Below are 26,956 nucleotides of genomic sequence, written 5' to 3' on the forward strand. Positions count from 1 at the left end.
GGCTGAGTGCGCTCTATTGTGTCCCATTGTGTGCTACCCACGACACCAGGGGGACCGCCACCACGCCTGCCGCAGACGAGGGAGCCTGGCAGGCATTCCACAGTTCCAGAAAGGAGACTCTGGGGAAAAAAATAAATATAAGATACTTATCCCCCTGTCTCAGTCTAACTCTAATGATACTGTTCTCGGGATGAAATGTGTGTGTGCGCACGCGTGTATTAGTTATTAACAATTGTGTTAAATTACACATTTGTGGGTCCCCTTGTACTCTGCAGATAGGTACGGGGTTTTCTACACTCAATATGAAATGTGCGCTTGTCGTGACTTTATTTCCTTTTTAACTAGAGATAGAGGTTTTTCAACTAGCTCTCTCTTCCTTTCTGTACCTTTTTAGGACACTGAGGTTTTTATGGACTGTGATTTTTTTTTAAGATAGTGATTAGGGCTGAGATGGAATTTATCCCTTCATATATAACAATGACTTATCCTTAACTCAGGAAATCATCTTTGATTTATACACTCTCTCGGTTGTAATTCATAAGCAAAGGTAGAATTTTGAAATTTAAATCAATGCTAAATATTCAATATTTGTTTAGCTTTCCAACATTCATTTCTCCTTTAACTCCCTTAACATGTATAAATTCACTTAGTATCTACCTACCAACGGATCTAATTTTTCAATTATCGCCAGCCACCTGTACTATTTGCACACACATTATATTTTAAATGATTTCTGTAGACTTGTGTGATGATCACATTTCACCCCATGGGCAATGTCATTTCTGATGCTTCTATTCATCAGAGCAGTCATTTTTACTATTTATATTTAGTATTAATACGTTGATCTTATTACAGGAAAATGTCTTTATAAAGAAGAGTTAGTTCACAGCTGAGAAAGATGGAGATTTCCAACTGGCTATAAATAATGGAAGAAAAAAACATACTTCAGGATGCTTAACATAGATCGCGAGCATGTGGTTTCTGAATGCTTATCCCTGTTTTTCACCATCTCTGTCCTATTACTGTTTACCACTTAAATAGAATCATTCAGAACTGGGGAACACCTTCCTACTATCTTTGGAATATGGTGGGAAAAGTAGTCTCAGAACGTCTTTGGATTTAGAAATGGACCTTAACCCATTTAGAGAAAGTTTTCATTAAAAAAATAAAAATCGTTTCCTCCCTGTCACGACAAACAGGCAAGAGTGTAAGCATTAGTCTGAACCACTAGTCTTTCTACCAACCTTGGATTCCTGAACCCTAGAATGAAAGTATGCTCACAGCAATCCAACAGGAGGTCCCCGAAGTATTCGTCAATCCACTTAAAAGCACATAAAATGAAATCAGAGTAGAGCTTAAGCTTAACCGGAATCATGGCTTAATATTCCTAAGAGTCTCACTGTTGCTCAAATAGGTGCTTCCCTCTAGGATCTGACTTTCTCTGGAACATAAGGGTGGAGAAAAGTGAGCCGAGCAGTACAGTCAAACCCCTGCTGCGGACTCCCCCTTGCTGAGCAAACCTCAAAAAGAAAAACTGCTTTCCCATCACAAGAGGAAAAAGTTAAAGATAGCTTTAAAAATAAGCAGTAATTAGAATTAGTAAATCCACGGTTGGAAGGAGCCTATGGCCCAACATATATATTTGTTGGCCTCGATGAAAAGTTTCTTTTCATCACTCGAGCTTCTCATCAAATAGGAAGGAGTGCACAGTGATTTGTCAAGTACCCCTCTCTCCATCTACATCTTTATTTCTGCCTTGGTGTCATTTTGCCGGCACATCTGACAGCCAAATCACTTAGGAATTTCATCATAAAGGCCTAAACTAAAACAACTTCCTCGCCTCTCTTTAGTTTACCTTCCTGATACTGGCATTTCTGTCGAGGTATACATAGAAATCACGTCGAGAAATACCTGGTTTCAAAAGGACTTACCTTAAGGAAGTCTAAGCCGGCATTTCCACTGACCTCAGCTATCTGTTGGACGACTCTGTCCAGCATGACACTGGGCCAAGCCGGCCGCCGAGGGGCCTCAGTGGCTTGGGGCAGGTGGCACAGAGGCACGATTCCGGCCCGGAAAGAATCCCCGGGAAGCAGACCCGGAAGGCGAGGGCTAAGACACAGGTGTCAGACACCACCCAGGCACCTCCGCTCCGAACCTGCAGTCAGACGGCTGCCCTGATTAGCCAAGTACAAAAGGCAGTTCGGATTACTGCCCTCCTCCCAACCAATCGCCGGCCGGCCGGCCTGACAGCAGCGGGCCCCCTGATGGAAGGGGAAGTACACGCGGCCAGAACCCGAGAGTGGCCGTGGGCACGCAGCCCCGTGCGCTCTGCAGAAGCTGCTCGTCAGCCTGTTGCAAGCAGAGCCCGTGGCAACGGGTAAGCCCTCTCCTGCCAAAGGTCGCTCTAGGGTCCTTTGACTCACAAAAACTCGATGCACCGTGATGACGGTTAAATCGAAGCGAAGGACAACAGAATGAATGGCGCTGGCAGCTTCACTCATGGGGCTCCCCTGCCTGCTATTCCTCCCTCCCCTTGCTGGTCCCCACTAGGGCTTCTGTGCAGCTGAATAAGTTCAATTTTTAATTAGCTATGGTTTTTGCAAGCAACAGTTTCTCACAGAAACTAGGAGGAGGGGAGGGAGACTCAAAAAGGACAAACTTTCTACAGTCATTGTTTCCAGCGATCACGTTCAATATTATAACCACCCCCACAGACACAAAAATTTATAAAAGTAGTGCTTGTAAAAAAACAAAACAAAACAACAACAAGACACTGCATTTGAAAATTCAGCCCAGTGGAGTGCCACGCAGCTCACCTTTGCGCATGGAATCCTGACAGGTTTTCTGAACTGCGACTGTGTTAAAGGAATTTCACTTACAACTATCATCTGAGCCTCTGAAACGGCAGGCCTTTGCAGCTGTATGGAGAAGCAGTGCTTTCTTCAAGTTTTGGCATTTGCCCCAGACTGTAGGGGTCAGCTTAACAGTAACCACAGACACACACACAGAGAGAAAAGCAATAGGGCACACAGAAAGAAAGCAATTCCAAGTGTGTCTCAATTCGTGGGTATGCGAATGCATTTTCATTAGTTTACGGCTGCCACGGTGGGAAAAAAACAGATCACGGGATCCACGCATAATCTGTAAACCTCCTTGCTATAGAAGCTTTGAAAGACTTCCAGATTAATTTTTTAAGATGTGGAAAGAAGGAAAGGGAGCACGTACACACACACACACACACACACACACACACAGCAAAATTCTGACATCACAGGGGGCATTATACTCTAAACACAGTAGTAATTTCCATTCCAGACACCAAGAAAGTCTGAAACATCCTTGAGGATGTTAGTACATTTCAAAGGTGAAACTAATTGTATTTAGAGATTGTCCCTGTGTTGACTAGCAACGCTGTCTCTCCAGAATGCTCCCCTTGAATTCCAGAGCTATCTCTATGCCTATAATATGAAATCTAAGGAAACACAATTGAGGCAAGTGTGGGATAGGAACAGTGGTGGTCGGGGGTGGGGGGGCAGAGAACCCTCTTTCAAAAGAGGAACCTCCACTGGATCTTGCATCCTGGATGCATTCTATCAGAAGTAGCCTTCTTTCCTTGGGGAAGGCAAAATTCTTGTCCCAGCTTTGTGCTTTCCTCTCCCACCCTATCGCCTTCCCACACACCACAACTGAGTTGCGTGTCCTTCCATCACAGGTTACTCCCACCAAACCAGAGTTCAAGGGCAGCCGGGCCACAAAATTCATTTTGAATGTGTCAGATTTAACAACCTCCTGCCGCTGACCAGAGGCTGGTTTCCACAGTGCACAGTGACAAATGGTTCTGCTTGATATCTGGTTATCACAACCAGCCATCTAGTATGGGAATGCCATTCCTTCAACCAGCGGGACATGACCACCGGTTTAAAGGAGCCAGGCGTCTACCCCCTCTTCATTTCACCAGTCATTTCCTAGTCCAGCTCTGTGCAATCTAAGCTCGCTTTATATCTACTCCCGTCCGAGCTCCCTATGACAACATCCTCAAGGGATTAGTGGCTCCAGGAACTATATCACTGTGTATGTTCTCATGGGTGCTATGTTACATTAGAAGAAAAGATATCTTTATGTGGTTCTTCAGAGAAACTAAAATGAGCAGGCAGGTATAGAAAAAAAATTGTATTGAAGCAATCAAATCACCTGTCCTTTCACAAATTATGAGATGAATAAGAAAGTCATTGTTATGTTTACAAAGAGTGAATGCCTATGTAGTATTAGATTGAACCACATGAAATTGTCAATATTTGACAATTTTTGGTCGACTACAATAGCAAGTTCATGTGATCCAACCTGTAGCTGAACTAGTTATCTACTATACAAATACTAATTAACTATGTGTCAATACGCAGTTACTATGTTACATTCTCTAATCGCCACAATTCTATAAGGTAAATACTATAATTATTGTTACAACTTTAGAGCTGAGGAAAGGGAGGCTTGGGGAGGCTGAGGAATGTATTGAACACCTCACAGCTAGCAAGCATCGGAGGGGGGGATTCCCAAGCTGGCAATCTGACCCCAGAGGCCATGCTTTGAACCACTGCCCTCTACGAAGGACAATTTGAATTCTGACTTTGGCATTCACTAGCTTTGTGACCCTGAGCTGATAACTAAATTTCTCCAAGCCTCAGTTTTCTCTCCTCTGAAATGGGACTAATAACAGAACCTATCTGGTGTGAGGACAGAACATGATGACGTAAGCAAAGCACTTAGCACAGTGCCCGGCCCAGGGGAAGACCTCAACTATTACCTCATAGTGGTGGTATCAGCACAGTCACTCTGCCACCTTCACCAGGACCTCAAGTGACATCCCACGGCGTGTCCCCATCACCCTTTGGTAGTGCAGTGGCCACGCATGGGCAGAAGGACAGTGAAGCCTGGGTCCTTAAGTCTGGAAGCACTGCCCTTCAGAGTCAGCAATGGTTATTTTGGCGCATGGAAAGTTCTTCACACTGGAATATGCAGCACCCCGCAACCCCTTCATGTGGAAGAGAGACTCTCCTTGCCACGCTGCCCCCCAAACCCTGCCCTCAGCCCCATCTTCTATTTCCTGCTTGCTCTACTTCAGATTTCTACTAAGAATCTGGAACACTTTCACTGACACCTTAGATTTCTCGTTTATTACCTCCTAGCTTCTTTGGCCATCAGCTGCAGACGGTTACTCAATCCATGTTTGAAGAAGCACTGACGATCTAATCTGGAAGCAGAGCTGTGGAACCCACAGCGCTGGCCCAGGAGGTGGTGGGCCAGGCTTCCTTCTGATTCTGCCACTGACCTGCTAAGTGACTGTGAACGAGTCACTTATAGTCTCTGGGCTCAAGTCCTCACTAATCTAGAACATCACTAAGTTTCTTCCCAGTACTAATATCTGTGGTGAAGAGAAAAAAAAGAATATACTAGACGAGCTTTTGAAGAAACGTGGAGTTTTTCTTTTTCCTTTTCTCTAAAAGCTAGTAGCGCATCTACTCAGGCACATCCTGTTTCCTTCTGATCACCTTTTAAACACCCACAGGCAGGAGAGTTTCATTTTACTCTGTTGATAAACTGCAGACCAAGATAGATGGCCTTGATTTCAGAACACCAGACTTCCATGATATTTGTCCTTAATGATTTGCACATGTCCTTGTAGGGTGCTTGTTTGTGGTTAGAGATGGGGGTCTATGGAGGGAAAGCCTCACTAAATAATGAAGAAAATGTGGTTCCCTTACTTACTTTCAATTTCTTTGTGTCTGTGTCTGTGCAAAACAGTTGCACTGTTCTCCAGCAGTTGTAAGTTACACGTCCACTGTGTAAGGTAGACTTGGATGCCTGTAGAGCAGGGGTCCCCAACCCCCAGCCCGGTTCCTAACCGGGCCCCACAGCAGGAGGTGAGTGGAGGGCGAGCGGCGAAGTCTGGCGCTCCCCATCGCTCCCCCTCGCCTGCATTAGTGCCTGAACCATCCTGCCCACGACCACCACCCTGGTCCGTGGAAAAATTGTCTTCCACAAAACCAGTCCCTGGTGCCAAAAAGGTTGGGGACCGCTGCTGTAGGGCACTTACTTGCCTGTATTTTTATAGCACACTCCAGAAGCTCGAAGTACTTTCACAGAGTATGTTTTTTAAAATTAAAAGTTTGTCCTCAATATCCTGTGATAGTCCATAATGGAAAAGAATATTAAAAAAGAATGTATACAGACTTCCCTGGTGGCACAGTGGTTAAGAATCCACCTGCCAATGCAGGGGACACGGGTTCGAGCCCTGGTCCGGGAAGATCCCACATGCTGTGGAGCGACTAAGCCCGTGTGCCACCACTACTGAGCCCGCGAGCCACAACTACTGAGCCCAAGTGCCACAACTACTGAAGGCCGTGTGCCTGGAGCCCGTGCTCCACAACAAGAGAAGCCACCGCAATGAGACGCCTGTGCACCGCAACGAAGAGTAGCCCCCGCTCGCCGCAACTGGAGAAAGCCCGCGTGCAGCAATGAAGACTCAATGCAGCCAAAAATAAATAGATAAATAAATTTATATTAAAAAAAAGACTGTATACATACGTATAACTGAATCACTTTGCTGTACAGCAGAAATTAACACAACATTGTAAATCAACTACACTTCAATAAAAATAAATAAATAAATAATATAGGCACTTCCCATATCCCCCCAACAAAAAAGTTTGTCCTCAATACTCCCAGGAGGAATTAAAAGAATTTTATGGGGCTTCCCTGGTGGCACAGTGGTTGAGAGTCTGCCTGCCGATGCAGGGGACACGGGTTCGTGCCCAGGACCGGGAAGATCCCACATGCCGCGGAGAGGCTGGGCCCGTGAGCCATGGCCGCTGAGCCTGCGCGTCCGGAGCCTGTGCTCCGCAACAGGAGAGGCCACAACAGGGAGAGGCCCGCGTGCCGCAAAAAAAAAAAAAAAAAAAAAAGAATTTTATGAATGGAGGAGATGGAAACAGCCTCTTGGCCTCTGATCTACTTTCTTTCCATAGAGCACTCACCACCTTCTAACATACTGGATAACTTACATATGTATTACGTTCATTATTCATTTCCTCTCCTCACAAGGATGTCGACTCCATGAGGACAGAGATGTTTCAGACCATGGCTGAGTCCCAAGCACCTAGAGCAATGACTGGCCATATATTAGATGCTCAATAAATAAATTAAACTTTATAAAATCATGTAAATGATTCAGGTAGACCTGTACCCTACGCATCTCACTTTTAGAAATCATACTGTGTCATCAAAAATAAGAGGTATTGTACAAAAGATCACACCGGCAAGGATAGTGATAATGACCGAGGTGATGATAAACAAACATGTGGGTTCAGTAGTTTAGCCCAACTCTGCAAATTCCCACATAGAGGTTCCAGGCTGAAAGAAAACTGGGCAGTGAGCCTAGAGCAAAACAATAAGCTCAGGTTCTCTTTTCTAGTCCATTTTCCTTCAATTTCATGGGAAATTGTATTTGGTAGAGAACTCCAAGTGTGTCTAAAGGAGTCAGATCCTTGAGGACACTCCAAGGAAAGTGGAGACAGAGCAGTTGAGCCATGCTCACTTTGTACTCAAGGGAACATTTTTTTAATCCCAGTCTGAGCACACGTTGACATCAAGGTTGATAAGTAATGCCTGTAGTCCTCTGAGTGTCATAAAAGATGTCAGTTAGGTCCAAAGTATTATTACACAATACCTTTCCTGTATAATCATTGCAGGACATAAAGCATTTATGATACATCTGAAAGCATGATATTTTCTCATTGCTAACATTGCTGACGACAGTCACAGTTCTTCAGTTTAATTCTGCTTGTATTATGCCGTCCCTGACCACAGAGACCAACAGGCCTAAAGTAATCACATCACTCTTGTTCTTTTTCTCTCTTTACATTCTCTAATTCTTTGGGGAAACCAAGGGATTTATTTCTTCAGAAGAATGTTAGTGGCCAGAAGGTGGCAAATAAAGGCATGGGGTTCAGTCATCCCTTCAAAGTCCCAACATCCCCAGTGGGGAACCCCAAGTTACCATTTAGTACTAAGAATAACAGGTAGAGGAATTACGTTTGGGTTCACCTTTCACCCTCGGGGATGAAAAAAAAAACTCTGGAGAAGGAGCATTGCGGAACACAAATTACAGTATCCTTAATGCCTCATTTCAATCTCTAGGAAAACTACACAGCTGATATAAAAAATGAGTAAGGTGTGCCGGTAACAACAAATACCAGTTACATTTATAGACTTATATTTGTATTTAGTTTCTTAGCAGGTGCTTACTCTGTGTCAGGGAGGATACCAAGTACTTTACATATTTTAACTCTTCCAACAGCTCAACTAGGGAGCTACTATTATTACACCTACTTCACAGGTGAAGAATCTCAGGCACAGAGAGATTAAAAACTTGCCAGAGATCACAAAACTAGCAAGTGGTGGTAACAGGATTTGAACCTGGGCAGTCCGATTTCAAAAAATACGCTTTTTAAAAAAAAAATTATTTATTTTTGGCTGCGTCGGGTCTTAGTTGCAGGTGAGGGCTTCTCTCCAGTTGTGTGCAGGCTCAGTAGTTGCAGTCTGCGGGCTTAGTTGCCCCGAGGCATGTAGGATCTCAGTTCCCTGACCAGGGAGCCCACTGGACCACCAGGGAAGTTCCGCAAAGAACATGCCCTTAAACACTACTGTCCATGCCAGATCTGCTGTGACTTAGAAATGGGTTGTGTATGGCATGTACAGTGTTGTATTTTTCCAGCTGGCAGACTTTTCCTTAGGGAGAATATGCCACACAGCCCCCAGCCACATATCAGCTGAGTAGATCAGTTGAATGGCGCCAGCCAGCAGTAACGAGAGAGGTTGTCAAGCAATTAGCCTGATGATAATTTGGTATAATAAAACCTGCTTCAAATCATAATTTAAACGGACAGTGTGGAGAACATTCTTCCTTTTGCTTTCCTAACCTTCCATCTTGTCTACAGTTGAAAAAGGCAGTTTGAATCACAGTGGGGCTAGCAAACACACGTTCCTTGAAAAGAAATGTGACAGGAGACCCACACAGACAGGCAGTCAGCCCATTATGTGGAATTTTCACCCAGTCAGCAAACATTTCATGAGTGCTTTTGCTACGGTGGGTACTGGAGAGATCAAAGCGGGTAAGACACAGCGATTTCCTGCCCCAGGTTAGTGTTGGAAATGGCCAACCATCCCTCTACTGGAAAAGACTCAGTCTGGACAACTGGTTGGAGATGAAGAAAGATAACTGGGCAATCAGTGTTTGAGCTACCGGGCTGGGAAACTCAAATGCCAACTGGGCCAGGCAGGCAGGGTCACTGGGCAGAGTGGCAGGTGTCAGATCATAGGAAGCACCGGCGCCCCAAAGTAAATGGGAGGGGGTACACCTCACCTGATGTGGGTATACCCGGCTCCAACCCACTGCTGTCATATCGTCTGATTTTTCCAGAAGCCAGATTCTTGTGTCAAACTCCCACATTTTTAGTGAGGATTAAACAAATATTTGCAGGCCAAATGCTTCTAGATCAAACAAATGTCTGCAGGCTAAATACTTGTGAGATGTAGTTTTCAAATTCTGTTTTAAAAGTTCAGAGAACTTTATCAAATTCACTGAGTCGACTAGCTTTAATAGTGGATTTGGTATATGTTGACCTTCAGATCCTTATGTACACCTAGTTTCGATCATTTTAAATTTTTTATTGACGTAACATACACAGAGTGTATCAGGTGCGCTTATGTAAACAGCAAAAATGATATAGACTATTTCCAGCATCCACGTGAGGCTTCTTCCAGACTTTTCCAGCCTATTCCAGACTCCCTGCCCTGACTTTTGACCTCCATCATCAATTAGCTTTGCCTGTTTTGCCTAGTTCAAATCTTAATCACAAGAAATTGATACCAGATGTAGTTGCTTCAGGTCTGAAAGAAATAAAACTGGGTTTAAACAAATAAAGGTACAACCAAAAAAGAGTCCCGGTGAACCCAGCACCACGATGGAGCCACACACTAGCCCAGTGCTTTTCAAGTTCTGATGCTTCTGACTTACATGCACCTTTGCTTTCCGAAAACTATCATTTCCTGTGCGAATAATATAGGCCAACTATGTACTTGTCACTCTGCATAGAGTATCTCATTCAAGCATCACAAAACCCCTCTGAGATACAAATTTAGATAAAATGTATTCCAACCGTACAGCTAAAGAAAACCTGACCGTGGTAGGTATGCAGCTGGATCCACACAGCCAACTTGTACAACGTTTAGGTTCAAAGAAAGGGCTATTACAAAGCCCAGGTACTTTTCCACTGCACCACACGGCCTACCCATAAAATTACCAAATGGTGTGTTTTCTTAACTCTTCCACAAGAATATGATAAATTTCAGTTCTTAACCAGGAACATAATGAACCTTACTGAATTTAGCATCTGACTAGGAGTTCATGCTTCACTTTATAAGGACTGGTGGTGGTGGTTTGAAAGCTGACCTTTATTATCTAGGTACTTTTATTTTTTAAACAACTTAATGAGAATATATATATATGTATATATATATATATATAAATTTAACACATATATATATAAAAATATATCTGGGAGGGGGGGAGACGCAAGAGGGAGGAGATATGGGAACATATGTATATGTATAACTGATTCACTTTGTTATAAAGCAGAAACTAACACACCTTTGTAAAGCAATTATACTCCAATAAAGACGTAAAAAATATATATATATATATGAATCACTTTGCTGTACACCTGAAACTAACACAACATTGTAATTCAACTATATTAAAAAAAGAGACTCAATTGTCTGACACATAAAAAAAGTCAATAAATGTTATCATGATGATGATGATGAGACGTTTAAAACAAACCTGATTACGAGGCCCAACAAATTAACTTCCCAGGATATTGAAACAATTTGAAGATATGATGCTGGAACCATTCTGGGTGAACAATAGTCAAGAAATAGTGGAAAATATGAGAGTCTGAAAAAAATCATGATTTTTTTTAAAGTGGAGGAGTAGAGGGCAATAGATTCTAGAAACAGTGGACAGATGGATTTCGTATACACCTCTAGAAAAAAAAAAATCTGTAGGAGATTAATTTGATGGTTCATGAACACCCAGAAAGTCATCTGTGGTCACTAGAAGCCACCCTGGGCTTGCTGAGAGCAAGTCAAGCTAACATCTCATTTAAGAAAGAAAAAAATGGGGCTTCCCTGGTGGCGCAGTGGTTGAGAGTCCGCCTGCAGATGCAGGGGACACGGGTTTGTGCCCCGGTCCGGGAAGATCCCACATGCCGCGGAGCGGCTGGGCCCGTGAGCCATGGCTGCTGAGCCTGCGCGTCCGGAGCCTGTGCTCCACAGCGGGAGAGGCCACAACAGTGAGAGGTCCGCGTACCGCAAAAAAAAAAAAAAAGAAAAAAAATGACATTATAATTTCATAATCGGTCCTTCCTCTGTGCTGTTGTGTTACTCACAAATTTGATAAACAAATCTTCCTCTGTCAAAATAAAATAACTTAATGAACACAATGGTAATATATAAATAAATATATATATTTAGCATAGGTCTTATTTATCTTTATTTACCTAAACTAATTTCCTGGGGCTTATGAGAACATTGTGTTGTATGAATATGGTTCTGAGACAGGAGGCAGATTTGGATGTTTCAAGACTTTTCTCTGTCCCAGGAAATTTGTGTAGCACGAAAATGGGATTAGAACAGTGGTGGCTATAAAATTTGCTCTAAGAGGGGCTCCCTGGTGGCAAGGGGATAGTGCAGGAGTTACAGGGCACTTGTCTTGAAGCTGTGCTCCGCATAGTAAGTTCACTGTTTTCACTTAGACCAGAGCCATTTCCTAAAGATGCCTTCATTCATTCTTCAACAAGATTGAGAAAACAACAATTGTTTATAGCAAAGAATATTATTTTATTGGGTGGGCAACTAATGCATATTATTGGGAGGTGGAGAGAGGAATTAAAAGCCCCACTGTCTGCCAACACCACCCCCGTGTTGCTGCCTCTAGGGAAGATGGGCTCATTCACCTCATGCCAAACGACAATAAAGGGAGCTAGATGGTCGACGATTCAAATCAAGAGACAGAGCTCTCCCGGTGGCTCATCCTTTCAACAAATGGGGAGAAGCTTACCAATACTTCTCATGTAGAATGATATAAGCCACTAGGAGTTCATTCATGCCCAAAGCTTTTTAGTCTGATATAGGCAAAAATTCCAAGTACATATATTACCTTTTACCTCAATGGCCGCAGTGAGACCACCTATCCTATTTGAACTCTAGAGTCAGAGCTATTGAATCAGCTTCTTCTACTTCAGGTAGCTCAGAAACTCAACTAACATCTGGTGAAATACCCAAATTTATGAGGAGCACCTGTTTCAAAATTTAGATCTGAACTCTAATGCCCAGGATCGCGGTCCATGGAAAACCAGTCGAGTCAGGTATGTGACCTTTCCTCAAACCAATACCTGTTGCTTAAGAACTTAAGCCATTTTTAACTCACAACTTTAATCTTTGCTTTGGTCACCAAATTTGTTTTCTAATTTTATTTAAAAAAATTTTTAATTGTGGTAAAATACATATAACATAAAATTTAACCATCTTAACCATTTTTAATGTACCCTTCAGTGGTTTTAAGTGCAATCACGGTGTTGTGCAACCAACACCACCAACCATGTCCAGAACTCCTTTCACCTTACAAAACTGAAACTCTGCACCCATAAAACAGTAACTCCCTGCCCCCCTCCCCCAGGCCCTGGCAACCACCATTCTATTTTTCTTATTTCTGAGTTTGACTACTCATCTAAATGGAATCATACAGTAATTGCTTTTTTTAAAAATTAATTAATTAATTAATTTTTGGCTGCGTTGGATCTTCGTTGCTGCGCTCGGGCTTTCTCTAGTTGCGGCGAGTAGGGGCTACTCTTCGTTGCGGTGTGTGGGCTTCTCATTGCGGTGGCTTCTCCTGTTGCAGAGCGCGGGATTTAGGTGTGCGGGCTTCAGTAGTTGTGGCTCATGGGCTCAGTAGTTGTGGCTCGTGAGGTCTAGAGCACAGCCTCAGTAGTTGTGGCGCACGGGCTTAGTTGCCCCGCGGCATGTGGGATCTTCCCTGACCAGGGCTCGAACCCGTGTCCCCTGCATTGGCAGGCGGATTCTTAACCACTGCGCCACCAGGGGAGCCCAGTATCTGTCTTTTTGTAACTGGCTTATTTCACCTAGCATAACATCCACAAGACTCCTCAGTGTTGCAGCATGTGTCAGAATTTCCTTCCTTTTGCAAATTCCTTTTCTTAACCATAAAATGTTTCAAGTTTATATAGCACATTAATCCATCAACTAGATTGAGGGGGAGTATTTGGTCTCTGTAATAAGACTTTAGGGCTTGGAAACCATAAGAGAGGGAATGAGATAATCTGCTGAAATCTTTAAAGCTGTGGTGCTTTAGGGTGCATCAGAACCACCTGGAAAGCTTGATAAACCGTCAATTACTCAGCCAAAACCCTAGGGTTTCTGATACAGTAGGTCTAGAGGAAGGCCCCAGAATCTGCATTTCATGGGAGGGCCTGGTCAGTGAACACACTTTTGAGAACCGCTGTGATCCACTCAGGGTTAAGCCTTGAGGATTTCAATTACCAAAGATTTCCTATAGTACAAAGTAGTTGAGCAATAATATATATACATGTCACATCACCTTAATCCAGTCGTCTGTTGATGGGCACCGGGGTTGCTTCCACGTCTTGGCTATCGTAAACAGTGCCCTTATAAACACTGGGGTGCGTGTATCTTTTAGAATTAGTGTTTTCCCACCTAAGACAGGAGACTTGCAGTTACAGAAGAAGGGAAGCATAGAGCAAAGTAAGAAATAGCGAGAAAGTCCAGTCCTTGCCATTCCAGGGTATTGTGGGAATGATGGAGAGACTGGTGGCAAGTCACACTGTCAGAACCAAGTTCTGGTTTCACCTGTCTGGCCTCAGGGAGAACAGGGCAAGCATGCAAGGAAAGTGAGGGGAATGTCCAGGGTGTCAGCGAATCTTGGCTCCATTGCTCTGCTGGAGACTCCAGGAGGTCACTGTGAGGAGGGCCTGGCTCAGCTCCATTTAGATAGACATCGGACGCCAACCAGTACATGTGGAATGAGGCAGCTATGATGGTTGAGATGATCCTGGGGTGGACCCCTGGATCAGGGGTTGTTGGGATGGAGAACTTGGTAGACGCTAAGGTGTCTGAAGCTAATGGGAGCTGAGCAAGGGCCGAGTCTGCCAGTGGGAGGTTGCCAGGGATCCCCAGGGGCACTGCCCAGGCCAACGCTGACCATGGAGGCACTAGCTGCAGAATTCAGTGGTAGAGGCCAGCAGTGACAAGGAAGACCAAGGCAGAGCCTAGGGACCAGGGGATAGTGCGTCCAAAGACCTGTACTCACCACTGCCCAACCCCCCAGACAGTATTTTGGCAAAGCAGTTGGACAGTGAAGACAGAAGATTACATCTGAGAGAGGGTGCATTTTATATTAGAGACTGAGTATTACCTCAATGGACTGACTATTCAAAAGATTAGACCAGGCTAGCTTTTTACTTGGCTAGGACTGAAATTTATTGTTTTGTTTCCTTGCTAACCAGCAAGTGTGAGTTTGTGAGGAAGACCAGATTAAGTTTTGGCAGAATAAAAGGGAACATTCGTGCACAGTTGGTGGGAATGTAATTTGGTGCAGTCACTATGGAAAACAGTATGGAGGTTCCTTAAAAAACTAAAAACAGAACTACCATATGATCCAGCAATCCCACTCCTGGGTATATGTCCGGAAAAAATGAAAACACTAATTCAAAAAGATACACGTACCCCAATGTTCATAGCAGCACTATTTACAATAGCCAAGACATGGAAACATGGAAGCAACACAAGTGCCTATCAACAGATGACTGGATTAAGATGATGTGACATATATATATATATATATTTACTCAGCAACAAAAAAATAATGAAATTCTGCCATTTGCAGCAATGTGGATGGACCTAGAGAATATCATGCTTAGTGAAGTAAGTCAGACAGAGAAAGACAAATACCATATGATATCACTTATATGTGGAATCTAAAAAATAGTACAAATGAATGCAAATACAAAACAGAAACAGACTCAGAGACACAGAAAACGAATCTGTGGTTACCAAAGGGGAGAAGGAGGGGGGACGGACATATTAGGAGTATGGGATCAACAGATACAAACTACTATATATAAAATAGATAAGTAACCAAGATTCACTGTACAGCACAGGGAATTATACCCATCATCTTGTAATAACCTCTAATGGAATATAATCTGCAAAAATACTGAATCACTATGCTGTACACCTGAAACTAGCACAATACTGTAAATCAACTATACTTCAATTAAAATAAAAAAGTTTAGATAAAGAACCTGCATTTTTTTTTTCCTGTATCTAAGCTGTCATGTGACTAGGGTTGTTAGATAAAATCCAGGACATTCTTTCACTAAAAAATTATTTGCCAAATTCAAATATAACTCAGCATCCTGTTTTTTGATGTGCTAAATCTGGTAACCCTACATGGGACCTACTATTGCATGGGTATACATGGCGATAAAGTTATTAGTGTCCCTGCATTGCACTGCCTACTTCAGCCCACAAATCTCAGTCACTAACAGTCTCATTACTGGGCCAACTGAGGGCAACTGACAGAGCTAAACCCCAATCTGCACATGCTGGGTTTCAAGCATGTGTTAATATTTCAGAAACAATCTAGTAGCAGAGAAAAATTAGTTCAGGTTAAAACCTGTCCTGCAGACAATGCTACAAAGGGGCAAATCCATACCTGAAACATACCTATCACTTTCTTTACACTACATTCAAAAGTGGATATTCACATTCAAATTATCACAATACACCTTTTGGATGATTTCCAAAATTGTGAAACGAGCATTTTAATTATACTGTCAAGATAGCTGATGTATCTTCTAACCCTCATCCCCAGGGTCCCCCATCCCTGGCCACTAAGGCTCCCCTGCTGACTGCACCGGGAGGAGTCCTCCGGGGGTCTGTGTCAGCCACACTGGCTGAATGACCAAAGTCAGCCTTTTGAGGCTGAGGTCACCTTCTGTCCATGACTTGAAGGCTTCTAATGACAAGACCTCCTATCCACAGATAGCTCCAACCAATTTGTCACAGTGATAGCACCACTGGGAACACATTCCTTAATGGTAAGATACTGATAACCTGCAAAATCACTTTAAAAAATATGAATAATAGCTGTATTACTGCCATTTTATATTAGTGTAAGATTGTATTGTTCTCAAAGGACTTCAACTATTGTTGCCCATGTCTTTGGAGATTTGCAAGCAAGTCATCCTCCAGCAAGGTTCTGAGGGAACAGGAAATGGAAAGGTGAGTTTGAATGAGGAAGCAGGAAAGAGGCAGGTGTGGAGGAACAATTCCTAGGAAAGGAGAGATTTGAGAGAGATGGGGTAGGGTGTGCAGAGAGCGCTGAGAGGTACTGAGATGCGGAGAAGCCCGGGGGTCTCATTCGGGTGCTGGCCAGAACAGACCACAAACACAAACGGCATCTTCTTCAGAAGTTGGATTAGTCCATCCTGCCATGGACAAAGGGCCTTCTAGGGCTTTGGGTGAGTACTCATAAGTCTAGGACTTAAATTCAACATCATTTATCCAGCATCTACTATTTGGGAGAGAAGTGATAAAATCTCAAACATTCTCTTATAAAACAATGGATGTTCTAGCATCTCAATATTAATCACGTATTTCAACCATTTAAAAATTATAGAACGAACTGTGATTGGAATCAAGCTGTGGGGCTCTTTTGTCTTGTTTGGGGGAGAATAGAAAATGATGAGCCTGTATTCATATCTTAATAACCATAAAACACTCTGTCACTTCTCCCTTCTTGCTGTGCTGTTTCTATTTCTATTTTTATTGGCATGTAGACTTGCTCTCATCAAATGAGTTAGACAAGATGGGGGAGTTAATTTATTTAAGGGGATGTGGACAACACTGCTGGAAAAACAAAAGGCACCAGTGAGTACTATCTTTAAAGCAAAACAAATGAAAGCACTGACAGAACCCAACTGTGTTGCCCAGGGGCTGAAGAACCCACACTGGTTTGAGCAACCACACCAGCTCATCTGACTCAAAAGCCTGGGCTTTTTGTGTGTAAGATAGATCGGAGTTCAAATCCACACTTAATAGATGTGTCCCCTTGGCCAGGCTACCCTATTAAAAAGTCTGTTTCCTCATCTGTAAAATAGAGTAATAATAATACTTATTTCATGGAGTTGTTGTAAGAATTAAATGAGATAATGAAATGCTTAGAACACCCAAAGCTAAGAGGTGAGAGCTTACAAGAATCATTTCTTTAGTGCTGGCAAGCTAACTCGTAAATCAAAATTGATTCCTAGAGATAACATTCTGCATTTGATGCAAATCAATTCACTTCTTCAGAACCTAATACTACGAACCTTATGAAGGCCCAGTGGGCCAGTTCAATCACATCACATATATTCAATGTCAAGTGCCCCATTCTTTTATCCCATGTCCTTAATTTTAGAATGTTAATCCCAAGCAATTTTCATTCTATTGATAATACCAGTCATGTCATCTGCAATTATGGGACAGGTTAGGGGTACCATGAATTATTGTACAAAAAGAGAAGACCTCTCACTACCGCAGAGCTGTTCCAAAACAAATCAAAGACAAGCTTTTTCTGAACATTCTACTGAAAGGTCTCGAAGTTACATTTGCAACTATATGATGCTTTGTAAACTCACAAGTGTGCAAAGAGGAAAAATGCAAGACGGATTAAACGAAACAAAACCCTGTGGGTCTTACATTCCTGAACGTGAGCTTGTTTTTCTGTTCGTTAGGATCTCGTGGAATGACTTGGAGTTTCTGACCTCTGCCCCTGACTTTGAGACAGTGATGGAAAGAGGATGAGGAATCATGAAGCAAAGGTTGAAAGGGCCCTGAATCCAAACACCGCTGGCCTCGTGGGGATGCTGCCCTCACTAAGAATTCCCACAGACCAAGGAGGGCCCTCAGGCCTCACCAAGTCAGTATTCTTGTTATGAAGGTGTCGAATGTAAAACTGTGTAAACAGAGTGACACAGAGGCCATTCCTGCTTAGTGACCTGGATCAGAAAGGTCTATTTTTAGAAACTGCTGCAAGCCATCACGCCCTTGGAAAGAAGGCAGGCCACACACTGCTGCTGTTTTTGAACCTTTCTGTGCATCGGGGTTGTGTTCTAAAATGTTTGTGAAGGAGTTCCGAGAAGACGAGAACCATACCCGATCTCTGTTTAAAGCTGAAAATCTGAATTTTGAATTTGACTTATGTATCGTGGCCAAGAAGATGTGTGGAGCTAGACTTTCATTTCAAGGAATAACCATGGAATTGCTCAGATCGACGCTGATCCCATCCTTTGAGCCAACGTGGGCCAAAGAGACAAGGAAAGATCCCTAGGAATGACCTCCCAGCCAGAGGAAGGTGGAGGCGCACCTTCCAGGGCTGCAGGCTGTGTGCCTCGGTGGGCATTAGAATCCCTCGGCAAGTTTGCTACAAAGCAGGCTCCCCCAGCAGAGAGTCTGATTTAGGGGAGTACAGGGACTTGCATGTTAAACAGGGACGACAGCTGATTTTGATGCAAGTTGTTTAAATGTGTTTCAACGTGTTTCATACGTTGAGTAAGAACTGTTATAGGAAGATCACATGAAACGTGAAAGATGCTGAAGAGTGAGAAGGGAGAATCATCAGATAAAACATAAACAAACCAAATTACAGATCCTGCCACCAACGGAGAAAGGAAAAGCCATAAGATGAAAGGAAAGAAGAGCCTGGCCTTGGAGTTGTGTGCCCTGAAACAGCTGACTCATGTTAGCAAACTTGGCTTCTTTTCCTAATTCTGTGTTCCTGGTCCTGGGACCTATGGCTAGACCTTCCATTTCTGGGTGCTTTGACGTCCATAAAGCAGGCAGCAGTTTCTCCAGAATTGCTCCTCAGGGGGTCAAGAGGGGGGCTTTGCCAGTGACCTCTGACCCCCACCTCCATACTAAAGTTCACTTACATCTACAGTCATCAGCAGGTCACCTTTTCCCACTGCTTTCTTCTTCTGACAAATTTGATTTCTGTCCAGTTTGAGTTTTTCACTGGCAGGAAACATAATCCGCATCCTCCTTGAATCGTGCTCTCTCACCACATCTTTTGGGCTTTGGGGCAGTAAAACTAGGCGAGACGTAGGGTAAAACTGTGCGAGACGTAGGGAAGAAACCACTTCTCTTAATGAAAGATGGAAATGCCTCCACTCACAAGCATTTGCTGGACAGCTAGTCACTGACTGAAGGGAGGGGCAGCAAACCCAGAGTCCAGGTTTCTTCTTCACACGTGTCATCTTTATTGTCACAACCTTCATACAAAGTAGGGATGAGCGTCTTCACTTCCCAGAGGGAAAGAAAGGAAGGTGGGAAGTGAAAGCAGTTGGCCCAGCCCTCCCAGTAAGGGGCAGGGCTGCAGACCAAGTCCCGCCCGACTGGAAGTCAGTGCCCGCAACCAGTGCACAGCACTGCCGCTGGAGCGGGGCTTGGAAAGGGATCCCAGCTTCCACGTGACAGGTGACTGCAGAGGCCCTGGCTCCAGCGAGGCTCGCAGAAGCTGGGGGCACAGTGAAGGGCGGGCCCCGCCACTGGGAGCATCCCGGAAGCCAGGCTCCCAGGACCTAACCCCCAAGGGAGGGCTGGAGATGGCTCCGGCACCGAGGCACGGGGCTGCAAAGGGAGGAGGGATCCGGTCGATCTCATTTCACAGAGGGGAGAATGCCTTCAAACAGGATCCTTCTTTGGTGAAAAGCGTGGTCTTTTTTTTTTTTTTTTTGAAAGCATAGAGGAGGTTTACTGGCTCACACAACCAAAACGACCAGGGTCTGACTGGATCTGACTGGGTCCAGGGTCTCAAACAATGTCATCAGGAATCCATCTGCGTCCTTGTTTTGGCATCCTTCTGGATTGCCTTGACTCCCAGATAGGGGTCACCATGTGATGGTAAAGGTGGCTCACGGCCAGCAAGCTTGCATCTGACCAGCTTTAAAACCTCAGCTGATAGTGGGAAGCAGCTGCATAGCACAGGGAGATCAGCTCGGTGCTTTGTGACCACCTAGAGGGGTGGGATAGGGAGGGTGGGAGGGAGGGAGATGCAAGAGGGAGGAGATATGGGGACATATGTATATGTATACACTGATTCACTTTGTTATAAAGCAGAAACTAACACACCATTGCAAAGCAATTATACTCCAATAAAGCTGTTAAAAAATTTTTTTAAATAAAAATAAAACTAGACTTATTTAAAAAAAAAAACCTCAGCTGAGAGCCAGTGCCCCCAACGAACTCTTAACGCAAAGCATAAGGACTAACCCTGTCCAGTGACATAATTCATAACAGCTGATGTTTATATAGCAACTTACAACACCAGTGAGGGAGATATTATTACACCCATTTTACAGATGATGAAACCATGTTAGAGGTTGAAGCAGTGGACGAGTAAATGCTAAAGCTGGGATTCAAAGTCAGGCAACCGGGCTCCGGGCCCGGGCTCCCGTCCACTGCGCCACGCAGCTGCTGTTGGGTATGCTTTTGTTTTCACTGGGTATGTTTTCCTTCACAAATATTCAGTGAGAACATATCTTGTGCTAGGAACCATTCCAGGCACTGGGGACACCACACAGAACAAAATCTCTGCCATTAAGGAGTTTATAATCTAATGAGAGGAAACGGAATGAATAACTTTATGAGTGTATGTCTCACAGGTGAAAATAAAATATAAGGAGTGTTGGGGACATGGTAGAAAGGGGGCGGCAATTTTCAACTGGCTGTACAAGGAAGGCTAATATTTGAGCAAATACTTGAAGGAAGCAAGGGAGGAAGTCAAAAGGGTTTAACTGATTTAAAAAATTTTAACTTACCTTTTGGAAGAACTTAAGTCATAGGTAGCCACTAGTGAAAAACAATAATTCTCTTTCATCTTTTGCTCCTTTAAGTTATGAGGGTGAAGGACGGAAGGTGAGGAAACACATCTCACTCCCGTGACAACTCCGTGAAAGATTGTTTCAGGTGTCCAGGGCTCGCAAAACAACATAGCAACCCTCCCACATAAACAATAAACGCACTAATCAAGCAACCGACCTGAGGATGATTTCACACCTCCCACCCACCAAGCCAACGCAGCATCAGACAGGAGTTTGACAGCAGAACGAGGGGCGAGTGGAGAAGCTGCATTTTTCAAATGCACCGACGAACTGTACACAGGATCCGGCAGCAAGTGGAGACAGTGACGTGGGGCTCTAGACCAGCGGGCAGTGGAACAAACATGTTAGGGATAGAGGCAGAGGCATCCTAAGGCTGGTCTTAGAGGCATAATTTTACCAAGGACACACCAGGCTCTACACGCTAGGATGCCAGAGGTGACAGAACCGTGAGAAGACAGGTAGCAACGAACACATACTTGAAGTTGCCACTTTAATTAGCAATGGTCAAAGGAGAAAGAGCCTTAGGGGTCATGTCCAGTCAGACAGACCCAGGGGGTTCCCAGCCTTTGGAAGGCTAAGCCCCTGACGTTCTTAGAGTTCCCAAACCTATACTTGAAGCCTCTTGCCAGGACCTCACTAGGATACCTGTGATCTTGGAGCAGTTATAATTAAACAAGACATAAAAATATATAATCCAAAAGGAAAGGGGTCAGCAAAACAGTGGAATTATCCAGAACAGGACAAAAGTGCCAGGACCTTCAAAGCTCTGATGTACCATTAAGGACGTATGTAGTGGGTGGTTTTTAGCAATCCTTTCCAGAAACCATTTCTCTACCCCTGGGTCTCAAGAAATGGGGGACTGGTGCTAAGGCTACCCACAGTGTGATTTTTAAAAACCGGGGACGGATGAAGTAAATGAAACAAGCTCATATGCTTCTTTCACTCGGGACCTCTTGACGTCGTCTTCACGTAGCGCATCCCATTAGATTGAATAAGTTCAATGGCGTCAAGCCATCCTTCTTGCATGGTTTGTTTCATGGGGGCACCATCCAGAGACGGCATGTAGAGTGAGCACGGCAACTGCAGTGTCATGGGTATGGGTCTACCCACTCTAAATGGCGGCCCCAACACCTGCTGGTAAAAATGAACTCCTGGAGCAATGGCACGTGATAACGGCTCGGGTCACAGGTGTTCCCAGGGAAGGCCAGACAAGTGCTCCCCTGCCCACGCCCATTTGTCAGTAGTAACATCACTTGATGAGCTTTAGCTAGTGGGAGCCAACTGCATAGCACAGGGAGAACAGCGTGGTGCTTTGCGACCACCTAGAGGGGTGGGATAAGGAGGGTGGGAGGGAGACGCAAAAGGGAGGGGATATGGGGATATACATATGCATATAGCTGATTCACTTTGTTATACAGCAGAAACTAATACGCCACTGTAAAGCAATTATACTCCAATAAAGATGTTAAAAAAAAAGCGACACCTCCATATAGCAGTAATAGAGAAACAGATCTCATAGAAATGCTAGACCAGGAGCCACTGCTGCAGCAGCCCTTCCCTGCAGGCCTCTCTGGGTCCCAGATGGTTCAGAGACCTCAGCAGGGGCTCTGTTTTTGCACCTTAGTTGCCCCCATTCTCAAGGCTCTGCTCTACTCACTGCCTCTCTTGAGTTGCCTTCTTGATTCTCCTCCCGCTACTATCCTTATGACCCCTTCCACTCTGCCTTTCTTCTCCCTCTCAGTTTCTACCAACTCATTGTTTCTCTTTTCCACTTCAACTTGCAGCTTAAACCAGTGGTTCTCAAACTTCACTGCCCATTAGAATCACCAGGGCAGCCATAAAAATGTCCAAAGCCAGGCTACATCCTATGACAATTAAATTAGAGTCTTTGGGGGTGGGAGCCAGCCATCAGTTTGTTTAACTCCCTAGGTAATTCCAACGTGTAGCCAAGTTTGAGACAGACCAGCTTTAAGCTGTTTTGATGCAAGGATGCAGAATCGTAAGTGGGCTCATATTCTAAATCAGAATCACCCAAACTAATTTTTTTTCTAGCTAGCGCACCCTGATCTAGAACTGGGGAAAAGGATTCCACCATAACTTTTGTGTGATCTCAGGACTGAGACTGCATATCCTCTACGAAGGCTCAAACAGAGCCCTTAATGGCTGGGCATGGAGGGGTGACTCCTGCTTGGAATACATTTGTCTGAAGTAAAACCATGTTCCATGTTATCCCAGGAATGAAACCAGGTCTTTTATCATCAAACCTCCTTCGTGGGGAACAATACAGCATTCCTTTGTATGTGGCTAGTGTTCAGTGCGTAGCCAGTGAGCATATGTAACCCAATGAATAAAAATAAGTTATCATTATGTGCTACAGGAAAAATGTCCCTTTTCTCGTTACAGTAAGGGAGTCTTATTGCATACCTCTTAGGAAACCTAATAATGTGTTACATGAATTTTCCACGGGAAGGAACAACTGGCTAGGAAATTGAATACTATACTTCTAGACAGTGACATTCAAACCTACGACTCCAGGGAAGCCAAAAACTGCTCTGAGTCTGCTCCCAGCAGGATTGAAATACCTCCTCAAAGCATACTGAGCAAATTCCCATGATGCCAGGCCTCTTGGAAAAGTTTCTGGGGGTCGAAGGCCACTGCAGCTGCCTCCTTCCCCTCCTCTCAATCACTTGCTCAAGTGGAAAAAATGTTTAAGGGGTAAGTTACCACAGTTCTCAGTTCTCCTAATTTCCCCTCTGGGGAAGTCTAATCCTGGGTCTTCAGATGGGACGCAAACCGTACCGCAGCCGGGGATCTGTATTCACGTCCCAGATATTTGCAGCCTTTGCACAAGTGAAAAACTGAAGAGGGCAGAAGAGCGAAAGGACAAGTGAAGTACCAGTGTGGGCCGCGGGGCTGAGAGGGTCATCACAAGCGTTAGGGAGGCATGGAGGTGGGAGGTACCATACGGGACGCTCAGAGCCATGCTGCCGCCATACTGGGGGCCACCACAGCTCAGGGATCTCGTCAGAGGGCACTGGGACTCGCACACCCCCTACCTGCACCTCCACAGAGGACTCAGCCATAGAGCACAGCATGGGGACCTCTTTTATATCTTGAGAGACAATTCTTGGAACTTACAGGGGACAAAAATCTTTCTCATGTGGCTTCTGTGTCCAGGCGAGGTAGAAGAAGCCACATTTGTTGTGCACCTGGTGAGCACTTGGAGCTTCAAGAACAGTTTTGCAGCTGTCTGTCAAAAGATGATTGTTCCTTTTCTGTTTGTCCTAGGCTCCTGCCTGTCCCCCTGAGAACTGTTTTGTGACATCATCATTTCCCCAAACGCCGCGTATTGTGCTAACGAACACGATCTTTTCCAATTGCTCAGCCTGTGCTACACACATGTGCCCATAGAACCTGACCCTTTAATTCAATGCACCAGGAGATGAAAGACACTTGCCTGAGAACCCCCTTCTGCAGTCAGAGGGTCCTATTCTGTATGCAGTCTCCCGCCAAGGAGCTTTGACTTGTTTCAGAATCAGAATGCTTCCTACTCAAGTTCTCCAGAGCACACGTGGTCTTTTTCTTTAAACCCTCATTCTGAACTTGGACCTCGTTGGTACGATCTTTAACACTACACTTCCTCTTAGCGAAAAGGTTATAATCAGAAACTTTAAAGCCCTATGTTCTCATCTGCACAAACAAGTCAAATGAGTGCATTAAATACAACAATCATAAGAGTATGCAGTCGGGTACATTTTCTTGAGCTGAGACTACAACAGAAGCTTCTCATGGAATAATGACTCAAGATTTTATTCCAATGAACCGTTTTCATAAACACTATCTTACTTTCCCCTTACAGCAACTCAGTAGGGAAGATATTATTACTGTTCTCTACTTTAAGAAGAAACTTCAAGTCTCAGAGGGATTGAGCTATCCTCATGGTACGACGGCCAGCACACAGCCGAGCTCCAACTGGAGTCCCCATGATACGGACTTCTCTTCCCATGCTGTTTGCCATCTCACATCTGAGAACCAGCAACTTGGTGCTGTGCAGGCTGGTTTAGAGCTTGCCAATTTATGAGGAAAAAAAAAAAACCCAGATGCTTTTTATGCTCTAGAAAAGTTTCCACCCTCCCTTCAAACTTTGCTGCTTTAAAAATAGGGAGTTCTGTTCAATTTACTTTTTAAAGCTGTTAATGAACTATTTCTTTAAATTGCTTTAAAATAGTTAAAAAGAGACATTAGGTGGTTAAGCAGAGTAAGATTAAGCTGATTTAAGAATACAGCTGCTTTTTTAAGGAAATAGAGTCAGGCAGGGGTGTGTGTGTGTGTGTGTGTGTGTGTGTGTTATAAAATGTAACCATGAGTTAGAAAAGGAAATGATTTGCAAAATCCTTTTTTTATGAATAGTTCATTTTGCATTCTTCAAAAGGCCTTTAAAGCATTCCGTTCATTACCAGATACTTCTTACAAGATCACTGACTTGCAAATCCTGGGTGAGCTACAGTCTCACAACTCAATCTAGACATAAAAAGGTCAGAGAAACCTAACACGGAGGTAGCAAGTGTGTGAGCCACCCACCTCATTCCATTCCGATAATGTCATCTCACCATGCTAACCCTCAGAAATGTGGGATGGTCTCCTCAGGGGGAGCATGGGCTGAGGGCGGTGGTGAACCTAATTTCATCACCATTTTTGTTATGAGGGAGGAAGCAGCTGTAAGGCTACAAGTAGTTTTATTTCCAGAGGCTGATGGAGGGCCTTGAGTCAGAGAGTCAGTGGGGTGCACAAAGCAGTGAGGTGCATTTCCTCTGAACTCCCCAGGAAGTTCAAGGTCAGTGGGGAATCGCCTCTCCTTTCAGTTTTTCCTAAATGAATTAAAAATCAGTCTATTTGGGTTTTTCTTGGTTATGTTTTTTGCCTGGTTTTCTTTTTAATTAATTTATTTATTTTTGGCTGAGTTGGGTCTTCGTTGCTGCGCACGGGCTTTCTCTAGGTGTGGTGAGCTGTGGCTTCTCTTGTTGCGGAGCACGGGCTCTAGGTGCGTGGGCTTCAGTAGTTGGGGCTCACGGGCTCTAGAGCGCAGGATCAGTAGCTGTGGTGCACGGGCTTAGTTACTCCCCGGCATGTGGGATCTTCCCGGACCAGGGCTCGAACCCATGTCCCCTGCATTGGCAGGTGGATTCTTAACCACTGCACCATCAGGGAAGCCCTTTTTGCCTGTTTTTTAAGCATCACGAATATTTCTAAATGAAGGAGGCAGCTGGGTGGAAAGCACTAGCTCACTGCTCGAGATGCCAACACGCTCCGAGACCTGCTTCGCAGAGACCTCCATCCTCATTTTGGCTCTTCGCATGTGGCCCTGGGCGAGTCCCTACACATCTTTGGGTGCATTTTCCTCATTTCTACCTCTAGGCAGAGCCGTGGGGTGAAGTGACAAAACCTAGATTCTCAATCTGGCCCCTTCTAATTCTGATGATCCGATTCAGGACAGAGATCTCAGTCTGAACACAGGGCAAGTCACTAAGCCTGGGAGTACACATATTTTAGGCAAATGCTTACTGTTTGTTTGTTTGTTTGTTTGTTTGTTTGTTTTTACAAATTCAACCCTCCTTTCTCCTCAATTTCACTTTTCCCAGTAAAATGTGATCTAGTTTTACCCCCTTCTTCTCCTCACACACGAGCACATATATTCAGTCAAATAAAAAATAAACGTTCCCTTCCAACACGTCAACTCATAGACTAAATGAATGGGAAGGGGAGAAGCAGTATCAAATTTGCAGGGATGGTGGGAAAGTTCAGGAGTAAGATTTCATTTTAAAAAGGGGCTCATGTTTCCCCACCCTCTGTGTACTGTTCTGAATCAGACATGCTGCCCC

General features: G+C 44.2%; 1 protein-coding gene across 4 annotated transcripts in view; it reads right to left on the reverse strand.

The window, feature by feature from the left end:
- Positions 1 to 26,956, reverse strand: part of SHROOM3 (shroom family member 3) — a 197,568-nt gene that overhangs the window by 165,817 nt on the left and 4,795 nt on the right. For 2 of the 4 annotated variants that reach the window (XM_033406495.2, XM_049709350.1), the window contains exon 1: positions 1,932 to 2,221. The exons of the other annotated variants lie outside the window; for them this stretch is intronic. The gene's annotated coding sequence lies outside the window, so the exon portion shown is untranslated. Of the gene's footprint in view, positions 1 to 1,931; positions 2,222 to 26,956 lie in introns of those variants that run through there. 4 annotated transcript variants of the gene reach the window in all.

This window comes from Orcinus orca, chromosome 4 (assembly GCF_937001465.1).
Source record: "Orcinus orca chromosome 4, mOrcOrc1.1, whole genome shotgun sequence".
Taxonomy (NCBI): Eukaryota; Metazoa; Chordata; class Mammalia; order Artiodactyla; family Delphinidae; genus Orcinus; species Orcinus orca.